The sequence below is a fragment of the Corapipo altera genome, unplaced genomic scaffold (genome assembly GCF_003945725.1).
Source record: "Corapipo altera isolate COAL_440 unplaced genomic scaffold, ASM394572v1 230, whole genome shotgun sequence".
NCBI lineage: Eukaryota > Metazoa > Chordata > Aves > Passeriformes > Pipridae > Corapipo > Corapipo altera.
The window spans coordinates 612,942-624,596 of NW_020885002.1; positions in this window are offsets into that span (position 1 = coordinate 612,942).

Here is an 11,655-nt window from a genome sequence, read left to right on the forward strand (position 1 = left end):
CTAATTATATACGTACATAAAAAAATAGAAGGCTCTAACCATTTGTCTCGCATGACTCACCACTGTCTTTCCAAATGTCATAAACGCTGGCAAGCAAACTACAATCACAAAACACATTAGTGTCTCTCAAGGCTGCTTGGCTCGATTACAGACTGGAAAGGATTAGGCTGAGTGATTGGGAGAAGATGGGAGGAAGATTTCACCAGGCATCTGGGATTATTGCATGCTGGAAACATTGCAGAAGATAAGCCACTAAAGGACAATCCAGTGCCTTCAGCGACGCTCCCCGTCGCAGGGTGATACTGTTTGTGCATCCCAGAAGAGATGAAGAAACAAACCATTGGCCAAGTGGAAGAGGAGACACCCACATTTTGCAACGCCCAAGAAGAACAATGTCTTGAACACCACCATCCCCTGGGAATTGCTTTCTTCTCATGCACTCTCTTACTGCAGCAGCCACAGAAACCAAAGCCAAAGCTTGCTCCTACTGAACCTTTGCTATCACAGCTTGAACTTCTGGCCCTGGATAAACCTCAGGAAGCACTGTGGATGGGACTGCGAGCTACATTTTTACCACAACACAAGCTGAGAGCTTCTCTGGGGTTGCCCTGCCTTAATCAGGTTGTCCAGGAATTCAAATTTTAATCTAGGAATTCAAATGTAGCTTTGTATCTAAAATAAAGGGCTGTTAAACCATCATTTGGGCTTCCTGTTTTAAAGAAAAAAGTGGAACCCTCTCTGGATTACATCTTCATGGGCACCTCCCTTGCAGGAGCAAGGCTGGTGCCTGGAAGCTCTGCTCTGGACCAGGTGGTGCAGAGGAGGGTCTCCAGTACACCTTGGTGAGACCCCACACATCCTCACTGGGATGCCCCCTCTCACATGGCTGCAAAGTGCCGTGCAGTAAATGCATTTTACTTCCTCACAAACCTCAGTGGAAGACCATAATCCTTCTGGTTATCACAGCACAGCTTCTCCTCTGCCCTGGGACTACAACAGGTATCGAGGCCCTCCCTGCAGTGCTGTGTCCAGCTCTGAGACCTCCAATACAAGCAGGACATGGACCAGTTGGAACAAGTTCAGAGGAGTCCATGAAGATGATCAGAAGACCTGAGCACCTCTGCTCTGGAGACAGGCTGGGTGAGCTGGAGTTGTTCAGCCTGGAGAAGAGAAGGGTCCAGGGAGACATTAGAGCCACTTCCAGGGTCTAAAGCAGCTACAGGAGAGATGAAGAGGGACTATTTATAAGGACATAGAATGACAGGACGAGGAGGAACGGTTTCAAACTGACACAGTGTAGGTTTAGATTAGATATTAGGAAGAAATTCTTTACTGTGAGGGTGGTGAGGCACTGGAACAGGTTGACCAGAAAAGCCATGGATGCCCCATCCCTGGAAGTGTTTAAGGCCAGGTTGGATGGGACTTGGAACAACCTGGGCTAGTGGAAGGTGTCCTTGCCTATGGCAGAGGGGCTGGAACTGGCTGATCTTTAAGGTCCCTTCCAACCCAAAGCATTCTGTGATTCTGCAATTCTAAGCATGTCAGAGCAGACCAGAGCCAAAGAAAAATGCACTGGGCTGAGTAGAAGATGGGATCAAAAGACTAAGTCTCAGTCTCACAACATCAGACCTGATGAATCTGCTGTAGATAAGCTTTAATAAATAGGTAACTTTTTTAAAAAGTCAAAGTTACTTCTGAAATCCTGGAGAATTTTGAAGAAACTCATCCTTTCATAGTGAGATGGTCAGTGTACTTCTGAAACACAGAATTTCTTAAATACTCTTCCTCAGATTCCATGGCACTGATGCCAGAACCTGTCATTTCCAGCAAGAGCCAGTCTCATTTCAATTTTACAATCCCATCGGAAAATGTTTTTCTCACTGTTTAATGTCCCATCCCCAGAGCATAGTGCTGAGTCTCATTCACATGCACAGCATTTCCTGGCGTGACTGGAGCCAAGTCTGGCTGCTGAGCTGTGAAATGTGTGTGTTTCCACTCCAATGGCTCCTTCCAAGGAGCCTGGAGCACAGACTTTATCTCGCTGGGTGACGTCAGGGTGGTAGTGCCTGATCTTCAGAAAAGATTCTCGGTAGGAAATGACAAATCACAAAGGAATACTCAGGTGGACAGGGAAATTGTGTGCAGGAGAAGAGCTGGGCTCTGACTGTCAATATCTCAGACCATCCTACGCTGCACTGAGATGTTGTGCTCTTCTCTACAAAAAGCTGCATCATGTTTTTGTCACTGGGCAAGTATATCTGTGGCTTATTTTTTTTCTTTAATTGGATATCACCTTTCAAATCTTATCCCTTCCTACCCAGATCAAGTGGAATGGACATAAATACAAACACGATGTAGACTACCTTATGCTGAAAAGCACAGTAACAGCACATTAATAGTCTTTTTTCCCCAAGGCATTTCATCTTGAATCCAGGAGAGACTTGTTTACTGATGTGGTTCGTTAGCTGAAGGATAAAATGTTGCCTGGTAAGGTTAATATTTCACATTTTAATATGGATTTTCCCTTGAGGAGCTAAAAATTATTTACAAGCCTTAAGGCCTGAACTACAAACACTTTTTTGCAGCAAATTCTGGATGCCCCATCCCTGGCAGTACTCAAGGCCAGGCTGGATGGGACTTTGTGCAGCCCAATCTAGTTGAAGGTGTTGTTTGGTTTTTTTTAAGAACATGATCCCTCCTTCCAGTACCTGTCAATAAAGCGACAATTACAGTTACAAAATACTTTAGAGCTGTATAACATAACTCTCTTGCCAGTATAGAAAAACCTTTTACTAACTTCAGTAACATGGTGATGACATATCCATAGAACATTTGCATGTAAAAGCACACATCACTCATCTTTTTAAGCTTAACTGATGCTGCAATATGCCTCACGGCTCCATGGGTGGAAAGCTGACCAGAGAAGTCAAAGCATAGCTGTTCCACCAGGAATTGTGGGATAATTGTGGGATAATTGTGCTGAAAACACACACCTGATCCGAATGTCTATGGAAGTGTTTGTAGAAATGAGGATGTGTTTGAACTGGCAGGATGAGAAACGCCGCTTCACTGTGATGGGAAATTAAACTCTGGAAATGGTGCTTTCTTCCAAAGATAAGTAAGTCTCAGGGAGATTAAAGAAGCATGTGCTGGAAATTATGTATTATACTCCAAGGATTTTTGATTTTGCATGATGTGTGAATATTATCAGTCATTAAATCTGGATGGCAAGAGAAGGACTGAAATATAAATACCAAGCCAGGGAAGGCAGATGAAAAGATGAAACAGTTTGGAGGGCAGCAAGAATCATTTCACATGTTGGTAGGTTGTTAAAGGCCTGTGTTCCTGCCAGCAGCTCCTGCCATCTGTGCTGGGGATGCCCAACTCTGCCCAGCTGTGCCCTCTGCCACCTTGCAATTGCATCTGCTGGCTCTCAGAAGGAGCAGGAGAGAGGGAGATTCATTTGATAGGTCATGATATAGAAGAGGCTGAATAGAGGAAAATACCTCTTGTCTGATAAAATGATGAACTACTTTGAGCTGGATTACATGGCCCTTCAGGGGCAGGACAAAAATCCTTCTCATCAAAACCTTGTCCTTTCCAGGAACAGATATAAAGAGAGTGAAGGGAATGAAAAACAACATCATTGATGAGGACAACAGAAACTGGGGGCAGGGGGTGAGAGTGAGTGCACATTGCCTTGCCAGAATCGTGTCCACCCAGCAGATCTCTGTATCATTTCATTGCTTTCTCATATTTGTTTTTTTCCCCCTTTCCCCCTGATATCCCAGCTCAGTAATTCTCTCCCAAGCATTCACATAAAGCAATGCACTAGGTGCTCTCTCTGTGTGGAACTACGACACTAATTGCTTTATCTAGCCAGTAACTTATGAACAAAGTCTGAAAATTTATTTCTGTTGACAGCTGTGTCAGGCTTGACTTCTAAGGACCCCCAAAGACCTCTTTTCCCAATAATTATCTGCTTCCCATTGCCTAATATAGAATATTAAATTATTTTTTTTTTTCAGTTATTCCATTTTTCATGTCTGTCTTCATGGAAGTCAGGCTATGTTTGTTTATTTGACACTGACTTTTGCTGGACAAATATAGTTTATGCCAGATAAGTATAGGTTGGATTCAAAGCATTGGTATCCAGCCTATTTATGTTAGCAGCTTGACTGAGTCAGTTTTAATCAAGGTAAGGAAATAAAATCTGGACATAGAAAAGGAACCATATACAAACAAGAACACAGGTTATAAGATGTTCTGTCACATTTTATTTCCTTTGCAAAACTATGTTTTTCTGACTTTAATGATGAAGTTGCCATTCACCCCTTTAGATCTGATACTATCCATAGCTACAAAGCTGGCATTTCCCAGATCAGGTACATCCACAGAAAGCAGATTAAGGTCAGAGTGACCTTCAGGCTCACCAGGACACTGGTGGGAGGCACTGTCCTGTTTGGGTTTAACTGTGAACACCACCTGAAGCAAAGCTTTGCTCTCTGCATTGTATCTCAATAAAGCAATTTCAGAAACATTTTCTTGGCTCTCTCCTATTTGAGAGTGAGTTAAGCAATACTTTTCTCCCTTCTATTGCAATTTCAAGATTTTCTCAGCTCTTTTCTGTTTGAGAGTGAGTTAAGCAGGACTTTTCTTTCCTTTATCTAGACAGCATACATACCTGAGGTACTTTTCATTCACCACCTCATACCAAGGACTTCTCTAAGCTCTGGGGAATATGTATCCAGCTGTCACAATGGGAGAATTGCTTGGTCTTGTCTCAAAAGCAATAGAAACCCAGCTCCTTTATGGAGAAATAAGGGTTGACAATACCAGAAATGCATGTTGTCCTCTGATTTTCTGTCCACATTGTCTGCTCAGCTGGGACATGAGTGTGTGTAGACAGGGATGTGTGGTAGCACAGAGACATGGGTTCAAATCAGAAGAGATCTACACTACCTCTGTCACTGGTGGGGTGTGGGTTCATCCAGAGTGGGAGTTTATTTCCTCTTATTTTTTTCAGATGTTCCTATAAATGTCCTTTTGAGCTCAGTGGCCACCTCAGGAGCTCAAGTGTGTGGCAAAATGTCTGAGGAGGAGGAGAAGCTTTCCTGGGTCCCTTCATTCAGGAGGCACAGAGCAACCCAGTGAGAGGGCTGAGGAAACCTTCCCATCCCAGCATCCAGTGGTTTGCTTGGCACAGATGGCAGAGCATCTCTAGGAGTCTTTGGGCAATCTGACTGGAAGTGACTGCATTTTACAGAAACTCATAGTAAAAAATTTAGTGCTTATCCATTAAAACCATGGCTGAAGAAGAGTCCTTTGGCTCTGAGGGATGAATCCCACATTATACCAGGAATAAAATGAGGAAAATTACCTGAGCTGAAGCCATCACTACAGACAGCAAAGACTTCACAAGCTACATAACCAGCGGTAGGATGCTGCCAGCTTCAGATCTGATGTTCTAAGAAATGGGTATATCCCCAAAGCATTCAAGGGAGGATCTGAGCCCTTCTCATGTAAGAGACTGAATTAAAGCATTTTAAATTCTCTGCTTCATTAATTCTGAGGGATAAGTACCTTTCTGTAGCGTGGGGATGAGCCAACAGAGGAAGATGAGGTGATAGGTGACTTCTGCTTCTGATGTGCTAAAATCAGACACTGCAAGAAGCAGAGCTCCAGCTTTTTGGCTCTTACTGTGGGGAAGGGTGTCTGTCCTCTTCTCTGTGCACCTTCCCAAAGGTGACCATCCTTGTTGTCTGGCCTCTGCTGGGTGGTCCCCAAATGTCTGAGGTTTGTGTGGGAAACCCAGCAGAGATTTAGCTGTAAGTCAAAGTCACAGAACACAGAATCCTGCATTTCGTAGAATCATAGCATCACAGAAAGGCCTGGTTTGGAAGGGACCTTAAAGGTCATTGAGTTCCACCCCCTGCCATGGGCAGGGACACCTTCCACTAGCCCAGGTTGCTCCAAGTCCCATCCAACCCGGCCTTGGACACTTCCAGGGATGGAGCAGCCACAACATGTCTGATCAAAAAGCTTCATCCTGGTAAATGGGTTCCTTTGATGGGTCATCAGCTCTTAGGCTGTCAGACATTTTATGTAGATTATTGTAGAAGGTTAAGAGGGACCTGAAGATATTTTTTTCTGACAATGGCTTTTCCTTTTTTCTTTTCTATAGTTCATGTTGAATGGAGTATTAATGAAGAGTACTGTGTGCTGTCTCTTTTTTTAATGAACATCCAGAAATGTCCCAAAAGGCTGCTCTAATTAGAGCAATTTTAGCACTTTCCAGTGAGGTGACTGCCTGAGAAATGCTACTCCATTAAACAGAAGAAAAAATATTACACAGAAACCTCCTCAACACCTTCTGACCCCCTACTTCCTGCCCCCCCATAAACCACAAAAAAACACCCCAAACCAACAACAAACCCAACCCAAAACAAAACCAAAAAAATTTTCAAAAAAACAAACAAACAAAAAACCCCATAAGAAACATTTGTTGGAAAACAGAAAACAAAACTGAGTTTCTGGCAAGAGAAAAAAACCCTGCAATATTAGGTTTCCCCCCCACTGCCCATTTCAGACTTTTGGCTGCCTGACAGGTCCTGGTGCTACATCATGTCGTGTTAAAGCCTTCATTTTTTGGTAAAACAAAATCCTATTTTTTCTGGCTAGTGCTTGTCATCTTGGCCCCAAGGGAGCTTTAAATATTCATTTACTTTATCAGAGTTCAGAAATACTTAGCTCAAACCAATTAAGTTTTTAATTAAACATGCATTAGGAGAAGAATCTTGCATATTAAATTTCTTCCTTTTTTTTTTTTTTTTTTTTCCAAAGACCCAGCAGTCAGTGGAGTTTGGCAGCCCCTGCATTACAACAAGTTAAAGCCCAAGAACATTTTTAACCTTTGCTTGTGAACCGCATGACTCACGAAATTGAAGGTCTCGGAGCAGAACCTTGCCACTCAAATTTCTTTTTCCCTATGTGCTGATTTATGTATTGACCATATTCCCCAGGTTCCTGTGATAGAAATGCTGCCATTTCAAAAATAAGCAGCATCTCATTTGTGGGCTCCGTGCTTCTGTGGGTTGCAAGGCCAATATGTGCAATTCTGTTAAAGCAGGAGCGTGTGCAGTAATTGATCTGTGCCAGCATCCTCCGCCACTTGAATGATAATACATGTTTTAAAGGAACTGGTCTCAAAAGCTGGAGTGAGACTGGCAAAAAATGCCTGAAGAGAGGCAAAAAAGAAAGATAAAATAACATAAACTGTTATAGAGTCTCCTTTGTGCAATGTCTTGAGAGGGTACTTAAATACTTGGTGTCCAGAAGAGGTGGCTGATGGCGCTGATATAAAAAATAAAACAACAACTTTGGTGTATTTATTACTTTGTGTTTACCAAAACCACCCAAAATCCCATAAGAGAGGGACAGCAGGATACAGAAAACATTGCTGTTAGCAGGATGAGTCTGAAATCCAGTTTTTCATGCTTGGTATTGGGGAAAGGGAAACTTATTTGGAATCTTCACAAACCTGATTGTGTGTAGGGCTGCTGCTGTGTTTTGTTAGAAAATTAAAAATCCCATCAAAAATGCAAAAATATTTTTAGTTTGGCTGAGAAACAAATCATGTACAGCGAAAAACAAACATCTCCAAAGTGAAGACAAGAATATTTTCTAAAGATACATTAGTCTCAGGTGATTCTCAGGTGAAATTGCTTTTCTGTAAGACCAAAACTATAGGAAAGCAATAAAGGGAAAATTCAGTGTTCATATCTTTTCAAAGAAGAAAAATGTCTTTCTCTGAAGATCTTCTAAACTCCTTAGCTGGAGTTACCTAGCAGCACCTCTTCACTGGCTTGTGGTGTAGCATAAAATAATGAAAATACGTTACTGCAGAGGCAGAAGTGGGTCCTCAGAGGTGGAGATTTAGCAGCAGAGTCAATGCTCACCCAAAACATGCTACCAGGGTACCCAGGAGTCTCTGTGAACTTCCATCAGTGCGAGCTAGAAAATGTATTGATTGGCTTTGAGTCTGAGATTAAACAAGCAGCAATTCTCCCTGTATAATTTATGGGTTACCAGTTACAGTGTCACACTTGCTGTTTCTCTGAAGTGGCATCCTTTTTTCCGTAATTTGCCCTCATCCCTATCAAGGATAAATGTGGAATTAAAAAAAATGAGGCAGGAACTAATCAATATTTTTCATTTCAAACTTAGACACATGAAAAATAGCCTGTTTCCACTTAGTGCTTGGATTTTAAATTTACACTTCTAGCTCTGTGTTTAAGCAAAAAAGGTCTGTTTGCTCTTTAAAGATTTAGGTTCCTGTTATTCATCATTCTTTGTTCCTTGAAATAGGGGACCACTGTTAGCTTTTTCAAGTCAGCAAAAAACAAAGAATTTTTATTTTTATTTTATTGAACTGAGAAACGTTTGTTTTGTTTTTGCTTTTTTCAGTCTGATAGCAGGTAGAAACTAGCAAATGAACAGAGTTATCTTTTCAGATGCTCTTCCAAAGCTGTCTGAGTGTCACCTCCTCTCAACCATGGCCCTCACCACCAGATCCCAGGGCTGAGCTACAAGGAAAAGGTCATGAAGAAGAGAAATTTCTTTTTGCCCATGAAAACGGGGGGAGTTACCTGATTTCCCAGGGAAGAGCTGGGCTCAACACTGCCTCGCATGCTCAGCAGCTTTCCCATTCCACTGTTTCTGGATCATGTTTCCAACATTCCCAGTTCTCCCTTTGCATTGTGGTGGGGTCGAAGGCACCAAACCCAGACAGATGAGTGTCTAAAAGAGGATAATGGTGTTGTAAGGTGGATGCTCTGAGCATTTCTGTCCACCTTCCCCAAAGAGCACCTTCTTGCCATACTGAGGAATTTTCCAGTGGTTTGTAAGCTCCTGGCCCTCTGGTCTCTGCCAGTCCTAAAGACTGGTGGGAACTCAGTGTGCAGAGGAACTGCAGCAGAGCAGAAGGGCTTGGGCAGCTTCCCCCACCTCAGCCTGGTTCCCAGCCTCTGCCTTCTCAGCAGGTGTTCAAGGCCAGGTCCTGTTTGAAAGGTCATCAGTCCCAAATGATAACCCAGATGTGAATTATAGATGGACTTGGATCATCCATGAAGAACTACTAGGATCCTCTTTTTTTGTCAAATGATCAACTGCTTAAAGACCTTTCCTACCAAAAACACAGGGAACACATGGACTTCCAGTACTGCCTAGTAAAGCCATAACTGGGACTTGTGTACTTGAATCCCTTTATGGCATAGACATTGGCCTCTAACTCACTTTGGGAAGCGGCCCTCCTTTAGAAAACACTTTTTCAGCATTGATAAAGCAAAACCAGGGGTTTGTTTTTCTTTTTAGCTGCAGGAATCCTTTAGCAAATGCATCTGACAGTGCCTGCCAAGTGTGGTCAGTTGGGATGTCAGCCGGGGATGAACAAACATGGGGGAGGAAGCTGCTGGAGTCTGCAGGGCTCCTGTAGGCACTCAGAGATCTGTTCACAAAAACAACGGGTATCCGCACACCAGGACTGACCCACAGCTTTCTGAGCTCACCCAGGGCTCAAAGGAAATAAGGCATGAGTCTGAACAGGGATGCAAGGAGGATTTAAGCCTACTTACAGTGCTCTCACCTGTCCCGAGGGTGTTTTTAAGACTCCTGGTATAAGCCAAAGTCCCCAGTGAGAACTCTGGCCATACTGGTTTTCATGCTGTGCCCTGTGAGTCTCCAACTGGTGACTCCAACTGCTGCTGCTGTGCCCATTTGTCACTGCTACAGTGCAATTCTGAGAAGGTAAAACCCCCCAGCAGTGAGACACACCTGTGTTGGTAGCCATCAGTGGTCCACACCTGGGAGCCAGTGCTTCTGCAATAAGAATTAGTCTGAAGGTCGGAAAAAGCCTGAGAATAAAGTTGTCTGAGCTGCACAGAAGTTCCCAGCTCAGTGTTAGACCAAACCAATACTCTTGTTACCCAGTGCCACATGGCAGCCTCACAAAACAAGCCCAGACCCTGGAGATTTAATATTTGGTTCACAACGCAAAAAGCTGAAGCTTCATTTTGCACTTGGCACAATAAATTGACTGAAGAAAGAGCCTGCTCTGTTTTATAACTGCAGAGCTCCCACTGACCCATAATAGGCTTCCACAGAGCATCAGTGCTGTATTCCTGGACAAAGGATGGGGGGGGGGAAATGCAGATTTCATGAGTTGCCACTGGAGATTTATATTCAGCTGGTTGAATCTATGAGCTTTCTTCACAAGAAAAGTGCTGCTAGTTGTCACAGCGTGCTGTGCTGCGTGGCCAAGCCTGGCAGTGCAATTAGTGCTGACCTGGAGGTGAGGGGCATGCAGGCACCACCGGGATGTTTCTGTGTTAATGGATATCACCACTCACCATTTGTGATCTGGCAGCTAAATATGCTCCTTTCCATGCTGTGTCAGGTGTGTAACCACCCATTCTCAGCTCTCTGCAGAGTCTTTGCTGCCAGAAAAACTACATGATGATGGCACCTGATGTAGGCTCAAGAGAAGAATATTTATAATTTTTTAATATCTCTCAATAAATGTCTCTAAAGTATCACAAGACAAGCAAAGGTTAGCTCACAGTACTGTGTAGAGGAATGCGTGCAGCCAGACAATTCCCACTGTGGCATTAAAACTTGAACTCCCAAAGCTGAATTCTTCCTGGAGCTTGCCTGGATGTTGAACGAGTGGGTAAAAGAGTTGTATCAATGAATGATTTGTGATGGATAAATGGCAGATGGAGACTGTGTGATGGAGGTGTGGTGTGATGCACAAGGAATTGACTAAGAGGAGCTGTAACTTGGACACTTGGGACATCTGGAGCGTGGGGTGCACATGCTGTTTTTCCTGCAAACACAGTGTTGTGCCTGTAATTAGGCTGAGACACACACATGCATACACATACATGCACACAAATGCATATACACACAGTGCTAAGTCAAAAGTGGTCAAGACCAAACCCTGGCCACAAAGCTGAGCAGTCCATTCACATGGACTGTCACTTATCCTTTACAGCAGATTTGTCCTGCAGAGTCCTGGACTAAGCCATTAATTCAGTTATGTGGACCACCGTGTTCCAGTGCTTCAGCTGATTTCCCTGACCATCTCATTTAGCATTATAGGATTCCTTTTAAACCCATTCTCCAAAGTCTGTTTAAATTTGGAAACCATAAAATAAAAACAAACAAAAAGACTCAACAGTTTTCAATGCTACCCCCCCCCTCCACAGACAAGACTACTGATTATTCATATTGGTCAAAGTTTTGAGTGATCAAGGGATGGAGGAGTGGGTTTCTGCCACCCCCAAAGAGGAAAAAAAAACCTCAAACAGTTCTTGAATAGGAAAACATCTATTGCAGGATGTGCAGTAACTGGGGAAAATGTGAATCCATGAGCAGCTTTATGAGGGGTGACTCAGACATTGGTCATCCCCAGAATAGTGGTCAAAATAGTGAGGAATACAGTGACAGGCAAGCACCTGCATTGCAGAGCTGAGGTGACTCAGAGGGAGAGTTTCATCTCCAGTCCCTGAGATTTCTCTCCTGTCATGCAAGCCCCATCTTCAAGAGCATCCCAAATCCACCCAGTCAGTGCTTCCCCAGTAGCTGCAGGCCTGGGAA